The sequence below is a fragment of the Aptenodytes forsteri genome, unplaced genomic scaffold, assembly GCF_000699145.1.
Source record: "Aptenodytes forsteri isolate BGI_AS27 unplaced genomic scaffold, ASM69914v1 Scaffold217, whole genome shotgun sequence".
NCBI classification, from domain to species: Eukaryota; Metazoa; Chordata; class Aves; order Sphenisciformes; family Spheniscidae; genus Aptenodytes; species Aptenodytes forsteri.
In genome coordinates, this window is record NW_008796222.1 from 2,087,223 (window position 1) to 2,099,608 (window position 12,386).

Consider the following 12,386-nt stretch of genomic DNA (forward strand, 5'->3'; position numbering starts at 1 on the left):
CCTTGGTGATCATCCAGTCCAACATCCCTGCTTAGAGCAGGGCTGCCCAGAGCAGGCTGCCCCAGACTGCGTGCAGCTGGGTTTTGAACATCTCTGAGAATGGAGACTCCACAACCTCTCTGGGCAACCTGTGCCAGTGTTTGACCACCCTCACTGTAAAAAAGGTGTTTCTTATGTTTAAACAGAATTTCCCGTGTTTCCATTTGTGCCCATTGCCTCTTGTCCTGTCAGTGGATACCACTGAGAAGGGCCTGGCTCCAACTTCTTTACTCGCCCATCAGGTATCTATATGCATTGATAAGGTACTGCCGTGCAGGCCTCCTGGGAATGGACCACCCTTGAGCGTAGAGAAGGTGATCCTTGAAATTATCAACCACTTTCCTGGACCCCTCTTCTCTTCTCTTCAGGGCTGAATCCCATGGGATTCTTCTAAGCAGATCCCTGAACAGCCTAAAATGTGCTCTCCTGAACTCCAGGGTTGTGATCCTGCTTTTTCCCTTGTATTCTCCTCTCAGGATCCCTAACTCTGCCATTTCATGGTCACTGCAGCCAAGGCTGCCCCAACCTTGGTATTCCTGAAAAGTTGTTCTTTGTTTGTTAGTATGAGGTCCAGCAGAACAGCTCTCCTCATCATCTCCTCAATCACTTGTGTTAGGAAGTTGTCATCAATGCACTCCAGAAACCTCCTGGATTGCTTGTGCCCACTGTGAGTCAGGATCCCTAACTCTGCCATTTCATGGTCACTGCAGCCAAGGCTGCCCCAACCTTGGTATTCCTGAAAAGTTGTTCTTTGTTTGTTAGTATGAGGTCCAGCAGAACAGCTCTCCTCATCATCTCCTCAATCACTTGTGTTAGGAAGTTGTCATCAATGCACTCCAGAAACCTCCTGGATTGCTTGTGCCCACTGTGTTGTCCTTGCAACAGCCACCCTTGCAGGGCCTGTGAATGTGAGGCTTCTTCCAGTTGTCTGAAGAAGGCCTCATCTACTTCTTCTTCCTGATCAGGTTGTAGCAGATGCCCACCATAACCTCACCTCTCACAACCCTCACCTGTCCACTAATCCTGACCCATAAGCTGTCAGTTGGCTCATCATCTGGCCCTAGGCAGAGCTCCATGCATCTCTCCTGCTCTCATGTAAGGGGCAACTCTGCCCCCTGCCCCCCATCCCAGCCTGCCCTCCCTAAAGCACGTGTATCGATCCCTGGCAGTGCTCCAGTCATGTGAGCTATCCCACCACATCTCCCTGATGCGATTGCAGCCCCGTGACTGTACACAGATCTCAAATTCCTCCTGTTTGTTCCCCTTGCTGCATGCGTTAGTGTACAGGGACTTCAGAGAAGTACCCAACAGTGCTGATTTCGCAGAAAAAATGTGAGAGCTTCCCCAGCTCTATCAGCACTTCTTTATTTGTGTATTGACACTTGGGGTGGGCCCCTTTGGACCTACTTTGTGGATTATGAGGTGTCTCCTGACCACATCAGCTGGCACCCTTTGTTTGCCAACCCTGTCCACCATTTCCTTGATTGTGGGTCGTCATCTTCATCCCCTATCATTCCTAATTTAAAGCTCTCATCATCAGTTTGGCCAGCTTGTTGGCACAAAAGCTTTTGCCCCACTTGGTCAGGTGGATCCTGTCTCTCCCTAGCAGTCTTCAGCCTTCAAAGAGAGTCCCATGGTCATAAAAATGGAATCCCTGCTGCCAATACTATCTGTGCAAACAGTTATTGTCCCACAGGATCCGTTTATTGCTCCTCAAGTCTTTCCTCCTCACTGGTAAGATTACGGAGACTTCTTAGGCCACTTTCATGTTTCTTGGGTTTTTTTCGAAAGATGAAATGACCTTTAGGAAAACAACATACCATACCAGCCACTGTTTGAAATATCCAAACTGCGACTTATGAGGAGAAAATAGATTATGCCACTTGAAAGAAACTGTACTATTATACTGCTTCAGGCCTCATTGTTGGTGGCTCCTGGCGGGCAGGGACCATGAGGGACAAGCACAGGTAGAAGTTACAGAACCACAACCATTTATTACTGCAGAAAAGTGTCTTTTTCTCCTTTCTACTTACTGATATTTCAAAACCAGATTCTCTATTTCCTGTAAAAAAGAAGTTACACAGTTCCACAAAGCTCTCATCATTCTGGAGGGATTCACGGCAGGTACACAACACAGTGATCCTTCTTCATGACTTTTGGTTAGTACTTCTGAAAGGTTTTTGGATAGGTAGGAAATAAAACAAATTATACGAGCAGAACTAGTAAAACCTATGTCCCTTCTTCCCTCTCTCCCTTCTGCTGACACCTTGTTAAATCTTCCCACCATACTTTGAGTTCTTACTTCTACATCTCACAACTCTCTTAGTCCCTGCTACATCCCTTCATCCTTCCACAATACTCACAACTTCCTCCTTTCATTGTTTTCCTCCACTTCAGGGCTTTGACCTGGACATTGTCCCTATGGACAAAATTATAAAAGGAGATGGTGAAAGCAGGAGTAGTCCATGAAAATCCTTTCTTGGAATTTCACATTCCCCCACCATTTGGGTGACATTCCACTGAATTTATGAATATTCTTTACATAGAAGCTGAAGACCTACAGATTTCAGGGAAAGGGCTGCCCTGTTGTTTCCTAACATCATGGATGGCTACCTCCAATTGATTCCCTGCCCTTTGCACTCTGAAATGCATCTCCAGCATATGCCCCCATTGCATGTGCTCTCCAGAATCTGTAGGAGTAGTGGCTCTGGAATAAGTTTCTAAAAGCATCATACCTGTGAGTTAGTTGGGCCATAAGCTAAATTTCCGTGTTGAAACTTTGGGAAGGCAGGAAGGTAGCATGACTGGTTTTCTACCATATCTCTATGTGATCCTAGTCTTTTCTCTTAGACAATCCCAGCTGGAAACAATGACTCTGAGATTCCTTGAAAAGGGTCAGTGGAGGACACAGAGGAAAGGCAAACGTGAAAGGAAGCTATAGCCAAAGACATTATCATATTCAAAGAGGCTTAATATGCAATGTGGATGAAGCCATAGAAAATAATTTCATTGACTTTATGCTTACAAAATAGGCTTTTCGGGGCTTCCTTCATCTAAATTGACTGTACCTTCTTTAATTTTTGATAATCAGCAGAAAGCAGTTATGTTTTAAAACCACTTTAAAGTATGGAATTTTTTAGCTAATATAGCCTGTCAGAAAGCTTTTGTATTGCACATTTTAATCCCTGAACATAAGGGGACTCTGTTACAAATGCTTGGTTTATTTGAACAGAAAGCTGTACAAAAATTTGACATGAAAATGACCCTACAAATCCCTCTTTACTAGTAAACCTTTTCTGTTGTTTCTAGTGTGTATTTTCTGAAAGTTCCACATTGTTTCCTACACTGTCCTCTGTGCTCAAAACACATGCTGGCAATTGGTGTGACTTCTTCTCTTGTCAGGCCTGGTGGTAATCTTGACAATTATGTGTAGAAAATAGAGATTTTTCTTCTGTTGTTATGCAGATTTGCACTTTTTGCACATATGAGGTATGAAGTCCAGGTGTTATTTATCATGTAGTATTCTTCCAAAAGCAGCTTTGGAAAAGCAATGTGTCCTCTGTTAACCCTCAACCTGCTTACTTGGGACCTTACTTACTTTTTCCTTACTTGGGAAAAATTTAAAGCAGAAATAAGGGTAGATTTATCATTAGCAACAATGAACTTGAATTCTCTGAGATCATGAAACCATGGAGAGATTGTTGAACAAGAGACAGAGTCCTCATCCTGCAGTAATTGTGTGTGTTTTTGACCACTTCTCAGTTTTTTTTTTTCCAGAAAAAAAATGTCCTGCCCTAAATAAGGGCTTGCATGAGCCAAATGCTCTGTAAATGGTTAAATACCACAAAACAATAAGATAGTTGACTACAATAATTTTGAAAAAGAGTCTAGGTATCATATTGTTGTAAATCCAGGCTGTGGTAATCCAGTAAGAATTATGTTAACGTAAATATAAAATTGGTTTTCCGACTCATTCCCAGGCCAGAGGAATGTTTAGCCTGCTGATTTAGCCAGTTGTGGAGCAGCCTGGTCAAGGTTGACATAAGGGAATACAGTTGGAGGAAACACCTAGGCTTGACTTACGTTTATATTTTCTAGCACTCTGAGGGAAGGCAGAGCCAGAGCTAGTCCTGGACATCAAGAACACATTCATTCAACAGGAACATAACACTGGAGGGAATCTCTTGGGATCAGTTTAAGTGCTTAGACAGAGGTGTCCTAGACCTTCTTGGACATTTTAAGCATCCTTTCTGGTCTCTGCCTGCCATCCCAGAAGATTTTCTACAGGTCATATGTCTTGTATGCTAGTTTCATGAGGATGTGTCAGATAGCCTAGCACGTCTACAGTGGCATTTACTGCCTATGGTAGGGCAACTGAGACGCTCCCCTAATGGCATGACATCCAGCTGAAGCTGCTATCAGACAGAATTCAGTTCCTAAATTGCCAAAGCCTCATTTAAAACTACCTAGATTTTCTGACTGTATCCTAGAGATTATTCTGTGGTCCTGGTGGCTCATATAATGAAAGAGAACGTAGACTTAAGTTATTCATTGTGAACTTATATTAATTTTCGGCTCAAAAAAATTCAATTTTTTATCTTGAAAGAAAAAAACCCTTTCAGCTCAATTAACTTCTTCTGACTGTTAGCATGAACAGCTCTCTTGTCTTCCTGATGTTTACACTCTCCTGAACGTAAGCATAAATACAGACAAGAAGATGACCTTTTCTGACTTTGTTTTGTTAGGCTAAGAAAAACTTGCCTGGAGTCTTTTCATAGATGGTCTCCTTAACTTTCAGAGCATCCCAGGAGCCTTTTCTGAATCATGTCTGACATCTACTATCTTGAGCATGGCTGGCCACAGCCATGCAGTTTTACCAATTCCTTGCAGATTAGTTAACAAACTCCTAACTCACTCTAGAGTTGCATTAGCCTTTTTCATATCTTAAAACAGTATTCAGAGCCAAGCTTTTTTCTTCTGTCTTTTCTAGCACTATAGGTACAAGCGGTGCACATTACTGACAGGGTAGGAACTGGGTTAGTTCTTTACAAAGACTGCAGAATGAGTATGTGGGGACATAAAGAATCAGTACTCAGAAAGACTTTCCTAACTAATTTTATATGTTACATGTGTTAAATGAAACTATCTGGAGGCTTAGCACAGTGAAGTCAATGATGTTCAAAAGATATTTCTTTCTAGAATAATAATCTTTAGTGTGGCAATAAATGTAATTAAGTCCTTCCTCAAAGTTCCTTTTGATGACTGGTCTGTGCAACTTCAGGAAGTAGTTTCATCCATTTAATATTTCACAGTTAAGTTCAAATTTAATATATTTTATTGAAATGATATAGCATTTAGTTTTTTTAGGCTATCATAACAGCATTCTGGGAAACTTTTTCTACCAGGTAATAATAGTAAGCCTGGTTTTCCCTCTGTTGTTCTGCTGTCTGCTCGGAGGATGGCTAGGAAGGTCACACATGGCAGAAAACTCTCGACACTTCTTTATCTTCATCTATTTCAAAGAATAAAAGGCCAAAGGTACAAAGAGCTTTCAGACATCTGCCTGAAATCTTCCTTTTTAAATGAAGAATGAAAAAAACTGAGGCAGTAACTACATGGTTTTCTGGATTGTCTTATGACAGTTCTAACTATAAGCAGTCTCTGTCAGTATGTCACACGTTTGGTTTACCTACCTCATTGGAAAGGCAACAGTGATGGCATTTGTACATTTAGATCTTACATGGCTCAGGAACAGTGTATAACTCAATGGTTGGCTGTAATGGTCAATATTAGTCCTGTAGTGGACCACAGCTCTGGACCTTGCTATGAATTTTTGGCAAAAAATTGGCTCTTGTTTGTGCTGACCTTCAAGTGGCTTTTTGGCACGGAAATCAACATTGTTTATTCAGAAGCAGCTCTCTGGCTTGAAAGGGAAGCCTCAGCTATTTTTACAATTGTTAAGCTTGTATTTGTAAACAAATATTGATGTTCTGTCATTCAGATACTCTGAGCTGCTGCAATGCCAGTGTCACTTCTTGTACAGAACGTTCACAGCTATTCTGGCACTTACCCAAGGGATTTATAGGCATTGCTTTCTGACATATGAGCTTTGGAGTGGGTAAAGCCACTGCAAATTGTCCTGTTCTATAATCTTGCTAAGACCCAAACAGAGAGAGTTTATTGACCTTTAAATGTATAACAGATTAAAAAATCTGGCAGTGACCATAAAACTGTTAAAGTATTATAAAATGTCATCTCGTGCCATAAATAATGTGTCAGAGAGCAAATAAAAGCCTATTTAAAATTGTGTACTTAGTCACCCCTAAGAGATTTTCATGAACTTGTAATTTTTATGTATATGTCTTTCGGTGAACTTGATAGGACAAGGGAATAAATTTAACTAAAATGTAGATGGAGAGATAAACTAATGAATGTATTCCCGCTATTTTTTTCAAGCAGATGCTATGTTCTCTCCTGTTTCTAATATTTCCTTGTTTTATATGTGAACTGTGTGCTTGCACCTGGGGAAGTCGGTCTTATCAAAGTCTCCTCAGGTGACCCCAACAGCTTTGAATGGAAACTTGCACTGGTAGTGTTTATCTGGTCTAAGAGGGATGCTTCGAATTTTGAAACTTCGCTGCCAAAAGCACAAGGGTTCTGTACAATTCGTGCCATCTTGCCATGGGAAATACACAACATCTTACAAAGTTTATCCTGGTAGGGCTTAACTTCACTTGAGGTAACATAGGTATTTCTGAGAAACAGTCCTTTTTTCATTTTTTAGTAGATTCAGCTTACTTGCAACTGTTCCTCTTTTTTTGTAATTCTCTGGCCTTGTTATTAAGTGTACCTTTTTTATTATCTATATACCTTGTTACTGAGAAGCAATGAAGGATCCTCCTGAGATTACTAACTGAGTGTAATAACATTGGTTCCTGGAGAAAGATATGCTAGAATTTGCTAATTGTTAGGAATCAGTCCTTTAGTAGTACTGGACTCTTTATGAGACTTGAAAATTTTGGTGACTAAGGGAATATATTTAGATCTCAGCATGTGATATCCAGAGAGATGCAATTTCTGTGGTTTGAAGACTGCCTTCCCAGACTGCCTTCTGTTCTAACCCACAGATATCAAGCATTCAAGCTGCAGCCTGCGTACTGCCCAACTTAAAATGTTTCGGTCTATCTCACGTACAAAGACCTTGCGGACTCTGCATTTTCATGTACTTTTTTAATTTAAAAAATGCTTTCCTAGTCCCCATAGCTACAACGTATACATAAGTTAAACCTTTAAAAATGTAGTAGTCTTCATCGGCCTGAAATAGTGATTTGATAAACTCAGTCCCATATCAGCTACCTAGCTGTACAACGATGCTGTATATATCACAGCTTTTTTCTGTGAAACCAGTTTCAGCACTGGGTATAGAGAAGAGCATAGAAGGAAAAATCTGGGAGTATAGTGGTTCACAAATGCTCTAGGGAAGAAAAAAGCACAGAGGAAAAAGGGAGGAAAACCAGAGAAAAGAACAGAATAAGGGTGAGAGGAGAGGGAGACAGAGGCACTCTCCAGGCAAACTGCTTGTACTCAAGCACACCCTGTCCCCCATTGTTGGGTGATGACTATGAAACTCTGCTATTGCACAAATCATAGCTGACATTTAAGTCATAAAAAGTCTGCCTTTACTCCTTCCAAACATCTCTGTTACATCTGTGGGACATTTACTGTAAGTCAACACAAGCCTATAGGTCAGGATTTATATTCCAGCTCACGGAATGCAGTTCTTTCCCTGAGTCGTTTTGATATACCCATGTGGTAAGAAACACAAAAGGATGTCTTTGGTTTGGTTAGAAATCTATGGCTTCTCTCTCTGCCAGTCCTTGGGTAATGTGAAAATTTTCATTTGCTCCAAATCCAGGCTATAATGAACTTATCTTTGCTTCAAATATAGGAAGATAAGAAGTGCAAATAGTACATTTGCCCACAGCAAGAGCTAGCTTGCATCATGCATTTTCAAATTAATTTAAATCACTTCCCACATGATGAGAATAAGCAGCCAGTGATATACCTGACTATTTCAGCTTTATTGGCAGAACACAAAATCACTATATAACTATGAGGGACTGGAGTAATTCTCGGAATGTTCTTCAGCTTTCCCATTATGTACATACCATTTCCCTATGGTATATAGCCCCAGCAGATACAGGCTGAACACTCCCGATGGATTGATGGAGGCAGCAGAAATGATAATTTCCTAAAGATAAAAAGGAATTAATATCCAAAGGAATGTTAAGAGATATACTTATTATTAGCACCAGATATGCAAGGCTGCATTCACTGAAGAGAAAGTAACCCCAATCAGTCTAGATTAAATTGACAAGAAGATACTCTATACAAATAACTGCTAGGCTAAACTATACAATTGCCAGGTCTTGTCTTGAAATTTTCCTCTGCAATTTCTGTCTTCCTTCAACAGCCTGAAATAAATTTTACTCAGGAGGCAATAATTACAAATTTTTCTCCCATTCTGCATTAATATTTTATCAATAAAAAGAGCTAACCAGCCTCATTTTCTTTCTTTCTTTCTCCCTTTTCCCCAGAAATCAGAGAGCAAAGCAAAGCAAGACAAAGTAAAACAAGAAAAAGTGAAGCAAAAGAAACCTCTAAATGAAACACTTACACTTTTCATACAAAACTGATCTTTCCCCTCAGAATTTTTCAGGCACCTTTTTACCTGTCCAAAAATGAGGATTTTTTTCTTCCCTATTTTCTCTCGAAATCATAGCTTTTAAAGTCAACCAATGCAAGTGATAAAGCTATCACACCCAAAGGCTGAATATACAAACATATTTAGTCTAATGAAGCAAAGATAAAGCTATCAGCATCATTAAATGATAGCATCAAGATGAAGAAGAATTCATTGTGTAAGCTATCAGCATCATTAAATGATAGCATCAAAATGAAGCAGTACTCATTGTGTACAAGGTGAAATGTTCAGTATACGTGAAAAGGTGTGTAAATGAAGCATAACAATTGCAGTGTGAGTTACAGTGATCCCAGGTGCTACAAATACATCTGGATGAGTGGCTATTATTATAAAAAATAGTATTGTATGCTATTATTCCCCATTTCTAAAATTGCTTGTCTGGCAGATTTTCAGCTTTTCAGGACTCAGCTGGTGCTGAATATGACATAATGATTCTGCATTTTCTTCCATGTGAAGATCCTCCTGATATTGATACCCCCCCACAGCCAAGGAAGTGCCTTCTTACACAAGTAAACTCGTAACACTAGGTTAATGCCTGGGAAACCAATATCTTTCCAGGTGTTGGAAGGGATAAAGTAAAGCCACACTGGTGTGTGACCACCACAATTTGACTCTGAAGTCTGTATGCTGTATTTAATTGTTTGAGAGACTATTGATTAAGTACAAAATATTAGCTCCTCCCTCCTTTTATCAGACCATTATTCTTAATATTTAATTCTTCTTTTTTAGATTTATCACCTCAGCTATTGCACAGCTAGAGATATGTCCCGCCAGCACTGTACTGGTTTTTAGGCTTCTTAGGGGACTCCAGCCATAACTCTCAGGCTTTTGTGGAAAGGTGCATTTATAATACTGGAAAGCTTTGAAGGCTCAGCCTCTAGGCTTAATATCCCCTTAGGAAATTGAAATTCTTCTCCCATATGGAAATAATTTCAGCTTGCCCACCTCCTCCCTCACCGCGCTGGCTTAATCCACTCAGCTACAGAAAGCTGCCAAGTCCAGTTATGAATCTTAGTCTCTACATGTGCTTTTTGCCAAAGATCAGCAGAAGACAAACCACACAGTAGGCCATGAACGTTTGCTAAGAGCTGTCAGAATGCATCAGCTAACATGGGACGTATTCAATCCCACGCATGCTTCAAGTCCCAGTATCTTTTGCAAAATGCTGAATTAATATTATTCTCATTACCTGCTGACTTCTCCATTGACACAGCTAGTCACAAGAAAAAGGATTGAATTTTCAAAAGAAAACTTAAAAATCAACTGACATCCACTTTTTTCTAATCTCTTGCTCTACCATAAGACACAAGGTTCCTGCCTGAATTCTGCCTCGCTGTAAGTAGAGAGACAGAGGGTAGTAGGAGATGTAGATATGGTCAGCGCTGTGCCTACAGGGCCATATCAAGCACAGAGAGAGGAGATGCTAAAAAAATGTGAAGTGATGGAAGAGAGATTACAATATTTGGAAACCAACTTTTGCTTCTATTTTGAAGGATATGTTTGGGCAGGTTTTAAAGTCTTTTTAGGAATGGCTAGTTTTATGAACATCAGGGCAGAAGTGTTATTTAAAAGGTATGAGGATACAGGGACGATTAGGCTATCGGTAAGATTAGGATGTCCCAAAGAGACAGGGCAACCCCAATAGCAGGCAAAGAGACAAAAATGGAAGAAAGAGGAAAATGGATACTGAAGTTACCTTGACGCACCAGAAAAGTTGGGAAAGAATAATTAAAGATGAAAGGAAAATGAAGGCAAAACTATTCAGTAGCAAGGACTGGAGCGATGTCTTGACCCAGTAGCTGTTGATGAGACTTTTGCTTTTGCATTCAATAGGGATTTAATTTTACCTCCCATCTCAGAGATGAGAAAATCTCGACTTTGGGCCGAGAAGAAGCCAATGAAGAATTTAAATATGAGCTGTAGCACACAAAAGGGTGAGACTTAGTAAGTGTCCTACGAATCACATCAGACTTGTTGACAGTGACTGGCTTCTTATGTAGTTGCTAAAAGAAATGCAGCTTTGTGCACAAGACAAAGGAAGCCACGGATATGGAGTGATTTTGGAAAACATGAATGATTTTTCAGGCAACAGGGAGATTGTAGAAATAATGAAACAAAATCCACGGGAGGCTGCTGGAGAAGAGGTTGCTGCAGCAAAAAGGAAAAGATAATAAGAGCCAGAATGAGCTCAAGCAGAGAGGAGGAACACATGGACATGGACAAGCACAAAGCGGAAAGATACACTGGGGAGAGGAAACAGGGAGAGAACATAAAAATGTCACCAAAACTGTAAACTGACCAGGACTAGGGGAGGAGGTTGGCATTCATTGCCAGGAAACAGAGGGAGACTGTTTGGGAAGGAGTTTGATTTTCACAGCACCGTATTTCAGACAGAGTTAGGCAGGTCAAAGGATGTAAACAGAGAAATATGCAGATGTTCGTCTGAAGGGAGAACCACATACAGGACAGATACTTAAAAACATGTGGTGAGTTGATTTGGATAAAGGATGAAAGTGCAGTGGAAGAAGGGAAAAAGACTAGAAACAACATTTTGCAAAGCTGAGGAATATGGAGGAGTTTCAGTGCATTTAGTAGGAACAGGTCAAAGCCTGCTGGAATGTGTGAAACCTACCAAAAGGAGATGAATTACCTTGTGCTGGATACCATGCTGCCACAGCTGGATCATTATTAATACAAGATGTAGGTAGTTCATCTTTGTGATACACTTTTTCTTTTGCTACAGAGCACTGATGTAAGTACAGTGAAGGTGGAAAGGAGAGAGAGAGGCACATTGAGGGAGAATGCACCAAATAAATTAAAAATGGAAGACCTATATGTTAGGTTATATTACTGAAGTCTAATCATATTAAGCAAAGACCTGTCGAAGATAAGAGAAACAATGATGGGCAGAGGAACCCCCTTAACCTTTTCAATTCAAACAGGGTGCCCTGACCTGGCCACTCCCAGGGTTACTGAAAAAGGATCAGCTCATCGTCTCTGGGAGGAAACCTACCAAGGGCAGCCAAGGAAAACACTGTGCAAACTCGCGAGGGTTACTGCCTCCAGGTGCACATGGCTTATTGTGGGGTGTAGGGGGCAGAGAATTGTGGGATTGGGTAAAACTTGCTAGTAGACCTTTTAATGGGACTGTGGGAAGGTGCAAAACTTACTAAGGGATGTTTAGGGGAAGGACCAAAGGAAAAGGGAGGGATCAGAGTGGATCCAGGAGGAACAAGCATCTATCCTGACTTTTTATTTAAATCCTATTTCTAACTGTATTCTGCGTGGGTGTGCTTTCTAGTCTGAGAAATATTCTGTACATGTTGTACAACCACTAACAAATGTCAAGCTGGACTGGGTGGTGGGTCGGATGAGAAGTCTGAGTACCAGCAACTGGATAGAGAAAGGGACCATGGGTCTGAGGGGGCCGTAGATTTGGGGGTCAGCAGCAGGAAAGGCTATGAGTCTCAGGCCAGCTACTACAGTCCCATATTGCATTTGCGCATGCTTAACTGCTAATGAAGTGCAAGCCAGAATCACCGACGAGCAGGGTGAGAGACCTGACCGCCAGCCGTGGAATGGG